Source organism: Gobius niger (genome assembly GCF_951799975.1).
Source record: "Gobius niger genome assembly, chromosome: 1".
NCBI classification, from domain to species: domain Eukaryota; kingdom Metazoa; phylum Chordata; class Actinopteri; order Gobiiformes; family Gobiidae; genus Gobius; species Gobius niger.
Genome location: NC_136852.1, coordinates 71319859 through 71334970, shown reverse-complemented (window position 1 = coordinate 71334970; position 15112 = coordinate 71319859). Strand labels below are relative to the sequence as shown.

The 15112-nt window shown below is 42.9% G+C and overlaps 1 protein-coding gene across 1 annotated transcript in view; it reads left to right on the top strand.

Moving 5' to 3' along the window:
• The window catches only part of stpg2 (sperm-tail PG-rich repeat containing 2), a 155077-nt gene that overhangs the window by 138739 nt on the left and 1226 nt on the right, over positions 1–15112 (top strand). The gene's annotated exons all lie outside the window — the stretch shown is intronic.

The following is a 15112-nucleotide window of genomic DNA, read 5'->3' as shown; positions in this document are numbered from 1 at the left end:
ACACAAGCACTCGCTCCACAGTCAGGGGGGACTGTGAAGTGCTGTTTTGAAAGTCTGCGTTTGCTCAAAATGTGCTTTCTATTAAAGGAACAGGCCACCGATTTTACATGCTTGAGATATGTTCTTACCTGAGCTTAGACGAGTTCATGTGTACCTGTCTGGTCTTCACGCGTGTCCTCAGTCACGTAAACACAGACGGCGTTAGCATTTAGCCTCTCCTCCTCTATAGCTCCAAACCAGGTGAAGATAGAAGCTACCAAGCTCTTCCACGTTTTCCTTAATTTACGTGAAGTGTTACACGATCCGAGTATAGTTACACAAAATTAAACAATGTGGATTTTCTAAGCGGATAAAAGGGGGAACTATATTGTGAGGCGTAATATTACAAGGAGTATTTCGGCGTCCGCACAGTAAAGTGAAGATATTACTGCGCAGATGGAGAGGAGGAGAGGCTAAATGCTAACGCCTCTGTGCTGTGTTTACGTGACTGAGGACACGCGTGAAGACCAGACAGGTACAAATGAACTCGTCTAAGCTCAGGTAAGAACATATCTCAGTAAAACGGTGGCCTGTTCCTTTAAAGAGGGGGGTATTGTGCTTTTTTCAGTCACATAGCACCAGTCTATAGCACACTACAATGATCACGAAACCTTCTGTTAGTCTGTAAATGCAGTAGAATAACTGCTTTGTATAAAATTGCTCTCTCAAAATGGCTGTAGTGAATGTCTTGAAATAGGCCTCTGTCTCTTTAAGAACCTCTGACCCTTTCCGACACGCCCCCTCCACACGCTGTCTGTGGCATCAGTGGGGAGGGGGTTCTGCTGAGGAGCAGTGGTTGGTTACTCGGCTGGTGACGAAAGCTCGGAGGCGTCTCCAGGAGGTGGGGGCGTTCCTAGGAGGACTCAGGCAAACCTATCCCTAAAATGGCCGCCATCAGAGTTTTTACAGATTACTCATAGAAATATGTGAATGTGCCAAGGCAACACTTCAGGCATGTTTTTAATGAGGGAGTGACATAATAACATGATGTAAAGCTGAAAAAGTCGATGTTGCATAATACCCCCACTTTAAGAGCTGTTCCAACATATGAACCAGTGACTGTTAGAGAATGTACCACCTATGTCTCATTTAAGGGACAACTAAAACAATGGCTTCTTGGTCAGCAAACTTGTGACCAGTAGGAGGCAGTAATGTTCACAGGGGCATGATTTCACCATGAGTAGGGCTGTGAGTGTGAGGGGGGGGGGGTTTGTATGTGTGGCTACTGTATGTCATGTTTTGTATATGTGTACTGTATGTTATGTTTTGTAGTACTCAGTAGTAGTACTGCGGACGGAAATTAGCCCTGAGCTAAATCCGGCAGATTTACAGCACTAGTTGTGCATTTTCCCATTGAAATAAACAAATAAATGAAATGTTTCCAATAAGGACAAGTCTTTCAGAGCCAGATAAACGGTGGATTTTAAAGGATAAACCACCCGATAAGCACTTTAATAATTAGAAAGACATGGAAGTAAAACAGTAGGCTAATACAGCAATAGATTTAGACATTTGCGCTAGCAGCATAGCAAAAGTTAGCATTTAATCTGTTGTACAAAAACAGCAGACCTGAGAAAAGTTCCATGTTATCACGGGGCAAAAGCTGTAAACTCCCTGAGACTCGTATCATTGCCGCGACTTCACCCAGGGCTGTCATTTAGCGCTACCGTTAGCTTGATTCTATCGTTATCCTCAGTCAGTTGCAGCTTTCAGTGGGCGCTCTGTGCATGTGTGATTGGACTTGAGGTGCAAGCTGTTTTTGTTGTGTTTTTGGCCACTTTCATTCATTATCTTGGTGGAATAAGTTTGCTGTTTCACATGTCGTGTAAAGATTCATTCCGGCGACTCACGTGACACAATACTCTGAAGTCTTGCAACACTTTTCACACAAATAACTCTCCCTGAGCGTCTCTGGGCAAACTTTTAGTTGGCCAACTCGGTCAATAGCACTCAGTGTGAGCAGCGGCAGGGACAGCGGAGAAAATATTCTTTTGATGAGACGACTTTTATTCTTTGCTTCTGTCCTCACTTTATTATACGTTTAACTTTTTGCGGTGAATCTGTTTCCATCCTCCAAAATGCACATGAAAGGATCTGTGTCATGCTATTTTAGCCATCCCAAAGTAAACTATTGGCAGATATATTGTACCTCTACTACGAGTACTATTTTTTGTGAGAAATGTAGTATTTTCTGGGGGTATTTTTGCATTCGATTCAGTTAACTCCGCCCCCTCTCTCCAAGGTAATCCGCCCATGCATTATTAGCAGTAAGAAATATACATACCGTAAATGCTCTAATATAGGCCGGGGCCTTTATTTACTTAAGGGCATCGAGGACCAGGCCTTTATTGGAACCAGGCCACAATTAGAGACAGGCCTTTATTTCTATTTGAGCAAAACGGACGACCAGGAAAATGAGGAAAAGCGAGATTTGTGTCCATTTGCACCTAAAATATTAGGTTCATTTATTAATTAACATTTCAAACCCTCTCCCAGCGGCTGGAACATTGACGCCCTTTATTTTGTCGGGACAACAGGAAGTGTTTCGTTGCTGTTAGCGAAGCTTTGACATCAGTGTCACTGCAGGTTTCTGTTTCGTTTTTACCGTGGACCGGATTTTTTGTTGTTATCTTGTGTAAAAGGCGAGTTTAGACGGAGCGTTTGTGTTTGTGATCGATCATGAGACTGACCCGAGAGAAGACGAGACACTCGCGCTGATGGGAGGAGTTATTTTGAGGCGTGGGACTGACCTGCACACGGAGCAGCTGGACGTGCTTTGAAGACGTGATGGTGACTTTATTAAAACCCTGGAGGGTCACACATTATTTGTTGCCCTGTTTCCAAATATAGTTAACTTGGCTGACACCAGACTGCTGTGTGCGCTCGAATTATTTCGAACTGCACAACAGCCTGGGGACCATGGCCGAAATCTCCGGTGGATTTGGGAACCAATCACAGAGCGAGGAGGGACGGCAAGACGATGACGCGCTATTCGATATATGGAAGCTTGTAGTTTATTTACGGATAATAAAAAAAAAGTTTATTCACGGATCCAACGTGACAGCAGCAGACACGATGGTATTTTTTGATCAAGCTTTAGACCTTGTTCTAAATAATTTAGCTCAAAAGTTTACAGCGGGTACGTCATACGTCATCTCATACGATGATACGATTGGCCATGGCTACGTGCAGACGCATGAGACTTTTTTTTTTTTTTTCCGTATCGCCCAATAAACGAGTATGGACGATCGTAAACCACACCTCTCCTACGAGAAAATGAATTGGTGGTCCCCAGACTAAATATCACTTGTGATTTTAGTCTGGTGTTAGCCAGGCTAAAATATAGTCACAGAAGGTTTGAAAAGTGGCTAAATCTGTGTCAAAGTTACGCTCGGATCAGCTCCTCCGCAGCGTCCGCCTCGGCCCGGGTTCCCGTTTGTTTACTTCCTGCACGTGAGTTTTCATTTACACGAGTATGAGACAAATTCCTAACATGGGGAATATTTCTACCGCTATAGTTTCTAATAAAAGCCCCGGCCTGTTTTAGCGACCGGCTTTAATTTGCCTCCGCCAGCCGCGAACCCGGCCTCTGTTAGAGACCCGGCCTCTGTTAGAGACCCGGCCTCTGTCAGAGACCCGGCCTCTGTTAGAGACCCGGCCTCTGTTAGAGACCCGGCCCGTAATGGAATACAGGCCAGTATTTGAGAATTTACGGTATATCGCAGCAATAAGTGAAGTTACTTCACAATGCAGTTACAAGGAGATGACATCTGCAACACAGTTTCATAAATGGCTAACACACACACGCTAACACGAGTTTGCAGGGGCAGTGCAGACGCCTTGGGCACTTACTTTTTCCCCTTTATTCCTTTCTTACAACAAAAATAATGAAAGATCTGTTTTATAAATGGTTACAGTAGTGCCATAGAAGTGTTAACTGTGTCTAACATTTGCATTTTCAGATGAGATTTGAAATACTGAAGTAATGACATTGTGCAAAGACGGCGTTTGAGCAGCCCGGGAATGTCGTGGATGAATTTGTGCTTCATTGTCATTACAACAGGCGTGTTCACGATCGTCGCACACAGTGTTTTAATGAACCGCTGTGATCTGTCGCTCGATGGCGTCCTGTGATGACGACTGTTCTCAACATACCTGACACATGTTCTGACCCTCTCCTCGCGTCGGGGACTTTTCCCGCTTTCTCTTCAGCGCAACACGACACTTCAGTAACGACGCTGTTTCTGACAAGGACACGCGGAGGTTAGATGCTTTTTTTTTTTACCAGCTATAAATATGCAAGAGAAACTCACCCCCCCTCAGTTCAGTCGCAACCGTCTTCTCAAGCTGTTCTCCGTGGCGTTGGAGGCATGCTGGAGTCGCGCAGTGTTGTTCTACCTGCACAAGGAGAAACAGTTGCTACAGGGCTTTAGACAGAGTTTGAGATTATTATTGTTTTAGAGTCTTTGAGGGAGTTCGTTCGAAGCAGCAGCAGCGAGAAATAGACAGATGTGCTGTTTGGGCTTCGCGATCACTGCCTAAACTTTTCTGACCGCTCGCACCAAAGTCTAGCCTCGTCCCTACCAGTGTTCATTTTGACAATATTCATTCAGTTTTAGTCTTTTGATGAAAATGTCATTTCCTTTTAGTCAAGATTTCGTCAATAATTTTCAATTTTAGCCTAGTTATAGTCGACTAAAATGACTCAATCTTTAAAATTTGGTCAACTTTGCATTTACAATATCTATCATGTGACCCATCACGGAAATGGAGGACACAACTGGGTTTTGGGGCATTTTGAGTGAGACATAGATTAGTGTTGTCTCCACGGTTTCCAATGATGTGTAACACATGGAAATCTGATCATATTTAGAGAATCTGATTTGAAGCTAGACTCTCAGATTTTCTCTGCGCTGAGAAAACAGCCTCTAAACTTTTGGGCTGTTCTCACCTCGGCTCAGAGTGACAATAGGGCTCATTTACATCTCACTTAGTTAAGCCATACCCGTTCCCCCTGTAAAGCTGTAAAGCATGTGCCATCAAAGAAAAAAAAAAATAGGTTTGCAAACAGGCCCATAGAGCCGACCTCTACAGAAACTAGCAACACAATGACAACTAGCAACATTATCCCAACACACACACATGTGACCAGAGGGAAAGAAGACACACACATGGTCATTAGTGCCATGGACAATGACTACGTTATATTACCGTATTTTCCGGACTATATGTCGCTCCGGAGTATAAGACGCACCAGCCAAAAAATGCGTAATGAAGAAGAAAAAAACATAGATAAGTTGCTCCGGAGCATTAGTCAAACATTGCCTAATGAAGAAGAAACAACAGGCTGAATAGGCGTACGGTATGCTAAGGTAACACATTGTTGGTTAATAACATGAAGCATAAACAATGAACTAAATAGGCCGCTAATGGAATACAGGCCAGGATTAGAGAATTTACGGTAATCCTGAAGTCACACACGCACAATGACACGCCCCCACAGCGCGCACTATTTCTCTGACTTTTTCACCATGAGATTTCACGCTTTTAAATATACCAATGCTGTTATGTAAAACCTGGAGAGGCTTCTTTGTGAGCTCAACTAAAAGACTCTGCAAAAAAGCGAAAATCACCAACTTATACAAGGTCCTTAATCAAGGTCCTCTGCTTCATGGAGCTTCCCCCACATGAACAAAGCACAGAGCTGTTGCTTAGGCAGTAAAATGAATGAATATTAAATGAACACCTTCAGAGAGACGTTACAAATAGTCTTGAAATAAAAGGAAAAACAATACACTTTTGATGAGTACCGTGTATTTCTATAGATTTTTTCCTCCTCATATTGATTTCCATACATTTGATGTTGCTTTATTCCTCCCAAATTGGGGAGGTTCAAGTGCCCAGCTGTGTCCGCACCATAACCAAATAGACCGGGAGCCAGACCCCCTCCTCAGGCACATTTTTGCTACCTTTTCCAAACTAGTATCTTTCAATAGAGTATATCTTGGGTCATTACCAGTGGGGACCCCCCATTGCAACTCAGCCCCGTTCGGCTGTGGGGCCCCAAAAACCACTTTAACAGAACAGGCTTCAGACGGAACTTTGTGATTCTATCCAAAGTAGTGCTGTGGTCACATACAGAGTCACAGATTAATGACATTTAGAACAAAGAAAGCTGACATGATGAGGAACAAAGGAATATGACAGTTTTGGGCTTTAGCTTTTTCCATATATTAACCAATATATCTACAAAAATGCTAAACAAATGTCCTATAGATAAGAAAAGCACTTCACAAATGAGTGCATTATTGTCTTTTGTGTTTATCTTTACCTTTTCAAATGTAAATAGAAAACTGCCCCAACTCATTAGCTCCACATTAAGCCCAAGATGAGCTCAGTACCTCAAACGGATCACCAGCTATAACAGAAAATGTGTTCCATGTTCCCTCTCAGAGCTGTGGAATTCTCATGCATTTGTCCATATAGGCCTGTGAGAACATTCCATGGTGAAGTTACAGCTTTTAGGACAACAGTTCAACTTCACCTTTTTGGATTTGCTTCAAACTTGGCACAGTTGATGTTGATAAAGCACTCTCAAGACAATAAAAGTTCAAAATCAGTTTTAAAAGCTGCTGTCAATGCAGTGTTACTGAGAGTCCACCCCCTCCCCATCACTGACACACACTCCCCGACCAGCTCGCCCAGCCGGTACCTTCTTTGATCGTCATGCAGTAAAAAAAACAAAACACAAACTTTACTACTTTTATCTTTACTTTTACAATTATGATTCATGAGCATCGAGCAGACAGAGCTTTCTACCGCACAAAAACACAAACACAAACATTGATAGAAAGAATTCAAGGTATGAATGATGAAACACCAACACGCAGGAGCCCAATAAACAAGAGCTCCAATAGACAAAAGTGTAGCATTTCCCGTCATAATAAAGCTGTGGGAGTTGGCGTGAGTTAATTGCGGCGGAACAAATTTCTGCAGTGGATGTCCCGGGGGCAGAGCAGCGCCTTATCCCCCAGTGCCAGCTCCACAGTCGCACATCCCATTAGCATAGCGCAGCAGTCCCCAGGTTTCGCCGCAGGGAGGGTGCAGTCTGGGACAACTTTTTACTTTTCTTCACTCCGAGTGGTCTCGTCGTGTAAGTGAACTCGCCAGACTGAAATGTGGATGATTTGTACTTCGGCGGTTTTGTGTTCGGTGTTTCCATGACTTCTCCAGAATAGGAACTCCAGAAGATTACCGCAGTATAATGTAAAGCTGTTAGAAACGTGTAAAGCGCAATAATTGGACTTTGAACCCCCGAGACTACACAGGATTTACCGTTTCTCCCTTAACGTCTTAGTTCTGATGTCAGAGTATACGAAAGATGAAATGGCTATTGCCTTTCTGGGAGACTGCTGAGGCAAAACAGGCAGCGATACACAAGCTACATTTCCTTTAAAAGGTTCATACTATCTTCTTAGATTAAACTATGATTGTTCTTTTAGTCAGACTGAAGGTTTGTTTCTTTTGTCACATTTTTGTCACTTTTTTGTTGATTTTTTCATCCTTGTTTACAACTCATTTTCGTTGCTACTCTGACACTTTTTCAAGAAGCTTTTAGATGTGGGTAATTCCAAACTGGAGAAAATGTGCTCGGTTCAGGTGTGGGTTAATGTTATGAGTTGTAGGCTATGTTTGTTTGTTTGTTTGTTTGTTAACTTTATTGTCCCCGTAGGGAAATTTGTTCTCTGCATTTAACCCATCCTTCGATGCCGCTGGGGCAACCCGTAAGGAGCAGTGGTCGACGGCAGTGCCGCGCCCGGGGACCCATCTCCATGATGTGGAGCCAGGCTGATGGTCAGAATCACCTGGCTGGAGGATTCACCTATTGCACATGTTTTTAGTGGTAGGGGAAACCGGAGTACCCGGAGGAAACCTACGCAGACACGGGGAGAACATGCAAACTCCACACAGAAAGGCCCCGTCCTTGGTGGGAGTCGAACCCGGGACCTTCTAGCTGTGAAGCGGAGGCGCTAACCGCTGCGCTACCGTGCCGCCCATGTGGGTACAGACGGTCCCTGTTTTGTCATGCTGATTTATCCTACATTTTATTCTGAGACCAAAAAAAAGAACTTTGATTGTAGTTTTTTGGTAGGAGGCGGTCTGACAGTTAGCTGAAACACAGTCGCACTGACTCCACACCAGATTATCCGGCCACGCCTTCCTGAACACAGAGACGGCAGATCGGGCTAAATCTCCTCTAATGTGTCCCTCGTTTAAGAGAAACGTATCCAAGCGTTTGTCTCCAGCAGTTTAGACTTCTGTTACAGCTGCTCCCTGTGAGACAGCTGCAGAACATCCAGAACGGTGCTGCTTCGGTCCTGACGAGAACCAGGAAATAAGGCCATATTAGTCCAGTGCTCAGGCATCTGCACTGGCTTCCTGTCACTCAGAGAATAGACTTTAAAACAGTCTCTTCATGGCCGAGCACCAAAGCCCATCTCTGACCATATGAACCATTTCAGCTCTGAGAACCTGGACTAAACACGGTAAGGCTGTGTTTCAGTTTTATTTAGTTAAGAATCTGGAATCTGAGTCAGGGCTTAAAGGTGCATTACATATTATAAACCCTTATATAAGTGCGTACTGGCCTTTTTAGTGACCCAGTGGTCAGCATGGCGCCTTTACTCTCCATCACAGTGACCACCAGGATCAACTGTTTTTCGAATTTTCACTAATGACGGACCCGCTCACCAGAAAACCTACGAATCAATCAATCTTGGAACGTTGTAGAGGCCACTGTGATCGAAAGTAAAGGCGCCACGCTGACCACCCACACAGCCTTTGGGTCACACAAAGGTCAGGGAATACGGATCAGGGACTACGGATGGAAACTAGCGATTTCGCTAAACTCCGGTGCAGTACATCTCTGTCTCTATGTCCCGTTAATAAAGATTAAAGTAAAGTCAATTATGCACAAAAGTTTATTTTTTTCGTATAAAAAGTTTCCTAATGCACCTTTAACTCTGAGAAAGTTGAAATCCAGGCTGAAAACAGTTATTATTAAACTGCATTATTCACTTTTTACCTCTCAACCCCCACTTTTACCAAGTACATTTTCTCCAAGGCAAAGCAACTTTATTTATACCGTGCATTTCGTTCACAAGGCAACTCAATGTGCCTCCTGAAAGTCAGTGTTATGCATAATATGACCCAGAGAGCTCAGTCCTTCTCTGGTTTAGCCCATTGGCTTGGCCTTGAAGGGAAAGTGTTGACGGCATAGGAGAGATAAGAGGTCCAGCTGCTTCAAACCCCCACCTTCAGGAGGAAGAAAATTGTTCCAGTAATAGTTCATACATTTATAATGAATGAGCATTTTTTCTTCAGTTCAGTTCTCCAGAGCAGGTAGTTCCTTCACAGTTTATCCCTTTTCCTCCCAAGATACAGTCCATCTTTTGTCCTTCTCCACAGTGAGCTGCCAGGTCGTACATAACAGTTACTTTCCATTGTAATTCCATCACTCTGTCACTCCCAGCTCCAAAGTGCTTGTTAATTTCAATCGACAGCAGTGGGGTCCCATTGCAAGCTGCTGCTTTTCCAAATTTCCGAAAATCCAATCTGATCTCAGAGCTATTTAGAGATCTTTAGCTGAGCCACCGGTGCAGACGCGATGCCGACCCTCAGATGTAAACAGGTCACAGAGGTTTAGCTTCATTGTGAACCGGAGCTACAGCAGCTCTGGGACTTTTACAAAGACACACATCAGTGTTTCTTTATCTAAACACCCAGGATTAAAAGCGGCGACAAGAAAACTTATTTCAGTGGCTGAATCTGCACTGGGAATGTGTTTGGGCCTCGAGGATGCATGTTGTAGCATTAGCACCGGAGAAAGCTAATGCTACAAGCTAAATCTCCGGGCCTCACGTGAAAACGAGAAATATGCACAAATAAAGTCAATAAAACCACCATCTATATAAAGCATCAATTTAACAATGATCACACACGGAGCTGATTTTGTAGTTCATTGCTCACATCATCTACAATTAGCTCTGTCAGAAAACCATAGCTTGTTAGCTCAGTTAGCTCGCATCAAGCTCTGGTTTTCTCCCGTGAAAAGCATTATGCACTAATAACGTCAATAAAGCCGTAACTACAGAGCAGTCTTTATGACGATCACACACTGAGCCGGGCTTTACGCATTTGTGGTTTATTGCAGACTTTTAATCAGCAATGAGCTGTTGACGATTGTAACATCCTAACGGGGCTAACCGGGCCTATAGCCACTTGCTACAGGCACAAAATATGTCCCATATTCAATCGTATGGGCTGGATATAGGCTTAGATACTAGGGAGATTTCGCGTTGACCATGGGGTCATAGTTAAAGATCCATAGGACATGGTAGTAGCAAAGAGGGAGACTAGTTTGTCCCAAACAGCAGGTAGTTCCAAGATGAACACACTAGGGGCTTTAGGCGTGTTTTTGACGCCCGAAAAGCGTGCTGTGGAAGCACCTTTACAGTGGCCTATAGGCTTGTAGTCAAAGAGCCTTTAGATTTGGGTCTAATTTGGAGAAAATGTGCCCGGTTAGAGGTTAATGTATTGAATGGATGATGAATGTTTTATGGATTGGTTTTATCTTCCTTGTTGTAATTTGATGTTACTTTGAATATCCTTATGTTATTTGTAGAATGGCGTTCTCCAAATAACCTTCCCTCGTATGTGGCACATGTAGCATGTGTGCCGTGGGAAAGCCCTCTCCTAATGCTAATGCGCCGCTACGCTAACTCACCGCTAGCCTGCGTCTGACACACAGCCTCTTATCTCCCACGCGGCGCTCCTGCCCTCTCCGACCCGCGGGAACATCCCATAAGCTGCACTTATCATTGGCATTCCGCTGCCGACGCCACTTCCAAGGGTTCTTCCTTATCCCGCCGACCTCACGGGCAACCCCGAGGCTGACCCGGAGTTGAACCCCCAACCCCGTTCCCATTAGGATCAATAGGGAGATGTGAGCGCCCCGCAGACGTGCCTAAATCCTGGCGGCCCGTCTTTGGCATACTGATGAGCAGATCCGGGGAGAGGAGCCTGTGTGTGCGGGTCAGACTGCCGCCGCTCTGCTCTTGACATTTGTCGGAGGTGAAGTTGAGGTCAGCCTCTGAAGAATACGTATGTGTCGGGTTTGCTTTCATTGTCTTTTTCTGCTGTGTTTGCCAGTAATTCTCGACGAGGAAATAAGCAGAGCAGCCTTGAAAAGCTTTACTCTGTCTTTATACTTCTGAAAACTGCTTTGGTATTTCATAGTTTTATAACTTTCAAATGTTTGGAAAATGTGTTATTTGAAATGCTTGGATTAAGATGCCGTCTGCAACAGGAAGCAACATAACAATGTATGTCAGTGTGACGCAAGCCACTCTTTTTTGCCATTTTCTGGTGGAATATGGACTTATTTATCACATACAAATAAAGTCAAGTCTAAATCAGGCCCATATGGATATTTTCTCACAGCAGATTGTTCATTAGAAGTGAAAAACCAGCAGTCATAGCAAGCGCTAGCTAACTGCTAGCATTAGCACACTGCTAACATGTAGCACTGTGTTAGCATTCTCCGTTATTCATATATTTATGGGCTGTTGAACCACTTTGCTCCTCTAAAAACTACTTTAACAAATGCTGAATTATGAATATAGTTTTCGACTAAATAAAGATACAAAGACATGGAGAGGAGCAAAGTGGTTCAACAGCCCATAAATACATAAATAACGGAGAATGCTAACATGATGCTACATGTTGACATCGTGCTAATGCCAACGTTAGCTAGCGCTAGCTACGACCATCGTTTTTTTCTGCTTCTACTGAACAATCTGCTGTGAATAAACATCCATATGGACCCGATTTAGACTTGACTTTATTTGTATGTGATAAATAAGTTTATATTTTACCAGAAAATGGCTGAAAAGAGTGGAAAGCTGTGCTTCCCAAAAGATTCCGTTTTCCCCCTCTGCGAGACCACACCCCCTTCCATGACGTGATGCCGTCTGTATCTATATACAGACGGCGTCTCTGGAATCGCCCATATATGGACATGTTTGAAAACATTTAAGGGGAAAACAATTTGGAGAAAAATCTAAACTTTCTTTAATTTTCAAAAACTTCTTGAGAATGCTAACCTCATGCTACATGTTACATGGCTAATGCTAACGGTTAGCTAGCGCTAGATACAACTACTGTTTTTTCACTTCTACTGAACAATCTGCTGTGAGAAAATATCCATATGGGCCTGATTTACACCTGACTTTATTCATGTGTGATAAATAATTTCATATTCCAACAGAAAATGTCTAAAAAGAGTGAAAAATGGTGTTGCTCTAAAGATTTTATTTTCCCCATGGCAAAGCCACGCCCATTTCTATGACGAGATGCCGTCTGTATCTATAGTCACAAACTAAATATTTAGTTTGATTTAAGAAAGACAAGACAACTTGACATAACACGAGCCACCAAGGCCTGCTGACAATGATAATGGACGCTTGATTTTTCTTCAGTCTTTGACCATTACATTACATTACATTCTTTTCTTGATATCTCACTTCTTACGTTACATCACAGATCATATCCTGGTCGGTTAAAATGACACTTATGCACAACTTTTCCAGCTCAGAGCAGTAGTTCTGGCGCTCACTGACCCGCAGCGCCGGTTATTTGCACGTGTCTCTGCTCCCGGACCGTGCCCACTGCTGCGTGACTCCCGCTGTTTGTTCATTAGGTTTATTTGCTTTATTTATCCACTGCCTGTTTGTTTGAAGAGGACTCTAAAGCCGAGTGCGGAGGACAGGTGATTCACACGCCGTATGTACACATGAACTCGGGCTTTCACACTGTGTTCAATGATTTCTGTAAAGGGTTGACTTTCAATCTTAAACTTAAGGGTCATTTGAGACTTTAAGTTTTTCTGTTGCTTTCCTCGGACATGACACCAAACAGAACACGCTACGTTTGCCAAAGTCAAGTCGCCGCCGCACATCTGTCTATGTTAAAGCTACAAAGCCAACGGAGCCAACACATTTACAATAGAATCACTTTAAATCTGCTTTTTAGAGCTTTTTACTAAGTTACAATGTTGTTTTCTCATAATAAAGGCTAAAGGGAGCAAGAGGAAGGGGGTGGGAGGGACTTATTGGGAGATCGTTTGAAAATCTTCCCACTAAGGCGTCTAATTTGTATCTAAACTCTATGATGTCACATTTATTGTATTGTGCGTTATATCGGCTGGGAAACGGTTCTGGGGCATCTTGAATCAACATGTGCTCAAGATCCGTGATAAGAAATCCAGGCATTATCACCATGATCAAATACTAACTATATATTCTGAATTCTACAAATCTAATCTTCTACGCTAATGTTTTCTTACTTTTTTATCTTACGTTTTGCCTCGTCCAAAAGGCTTCGTCAGCGACACTAAAGTTTAAGCTCAGCCTGCAGACTAGATATAGATCACTGGCAGGAATTTAGCTTGGCTATTAACGGCTCCTCTGTGGGTTAAAGGGGGGGTATTATGCAAAATGGACTTTTTCAAGCTTTACATCATGTTATTATGTCATTCCCTCATTAAAAACATGCCTGAAGTGTTGCCTTGGCACATTCGCGTATTTTTGAGTAATCTGTAAAAACTCTGATGGCGGCCATTTTAGGGATAGGTTTGCCTGAGTCCTCCTAGGAACGCCCCCACCTCCGGGCTTTCGTCACCAGCCGAGTAACCAACCACTGCTCCCCACTGATGCCACAGACAGCGTGTGGAGGGGGCGTGTCTGAAAGGGTCAGAGGTTCTTAAAGAGACAGAGTCCTATTTCAAGACATTCACTACAGCCATTTTGAGAGAGCAATTTTATACAAGGCAGTTACATAATAAAATATATATAAATAAGAATAATGCAATAAAAATGCACATAGATTAACATTGTGTTGAGCCTGGTAATGACAATTGGAGCAACAAGAACACGGAGTTAATGTGCCCTTATGTCATAAAAGCTAGTGAGTATGGGTGATATTTGGCATTGGTAAACATCTGAAAGAAATATATTATTGCTCGCTTTGTTACTTGCTTTGTAGGGATCTTAGAGGAAACAAGACCGTTCTTGTAATAGTGTTTCGTTCGGTTGATATGTGAACAGTGGTTGTAAGTTTGGTTTGCTTTAAAAAACGAGTTCTTCATCTTTTTGCTATTGTTCCTTGTTGTTGTTTTGTTTACATTGATTGTGCTATGAGAAATGAAAGGTTTTATCATTTTGAGTTGGGGGTAGGCGCTCATAAGCTTTTGCTTCAGCCTACTCCTTTTGAGCAAAATGTATGCTCAAATAAATAAATACATTTAAAAAAAAAATCAGATGTAAATGAGCCCTATTGGCACTCCCAGAGAGGTGAGAACAGCCCAAAAGTTTAGAGGCCGATTCCTCTCTTTGACATATTTCCAGTTCCTAAATTCATCTTGCCACATCTTCTCCAAATATGATCAGATTTCCATGCACTACACATCGTTGGAAACTATACATTTGGAGGCGACACTTTCACAAGCTCTGTCCCGCCCCGTTCTCTTGATGGGTCACATTATATAACTTTATTTGCTGATGAAATGGATCTACTTCGAGGGGAGAATCCAGCGTCTCAAAAAGTAGAACTGCTTTCGGGTTCAGTGAAACACACTGCCAACAGAGATCATTGCTTGCACCACATTCAAAACATTTGTGTATTTAACAAAAAAATTGCTTCTGGAAAATCAAATCTGCACTCACGATTAACAATGAGAGTCTGTTTACCTGGAATACACTACTAGAAAGTTTGTTATAGCTGTTTTCAATCAATATCGCATTTTCTAACCAGCAAAGTCTAAGATAGTGATGAGGATGTGTTTGAGATCATTACCACCTGTAATACCTCAAGCATAATACCCTTTTTGCTGATCTAATTATACCCTGCGGCGCTCCCTATATATAAATTGGCTTGTGTCAGCACCTTCCTTCAGCTCTTTGATGAGCGACGAGAGGTTTAAAAAAAAATGTAATCTTTAAAAAGCAATTTATCC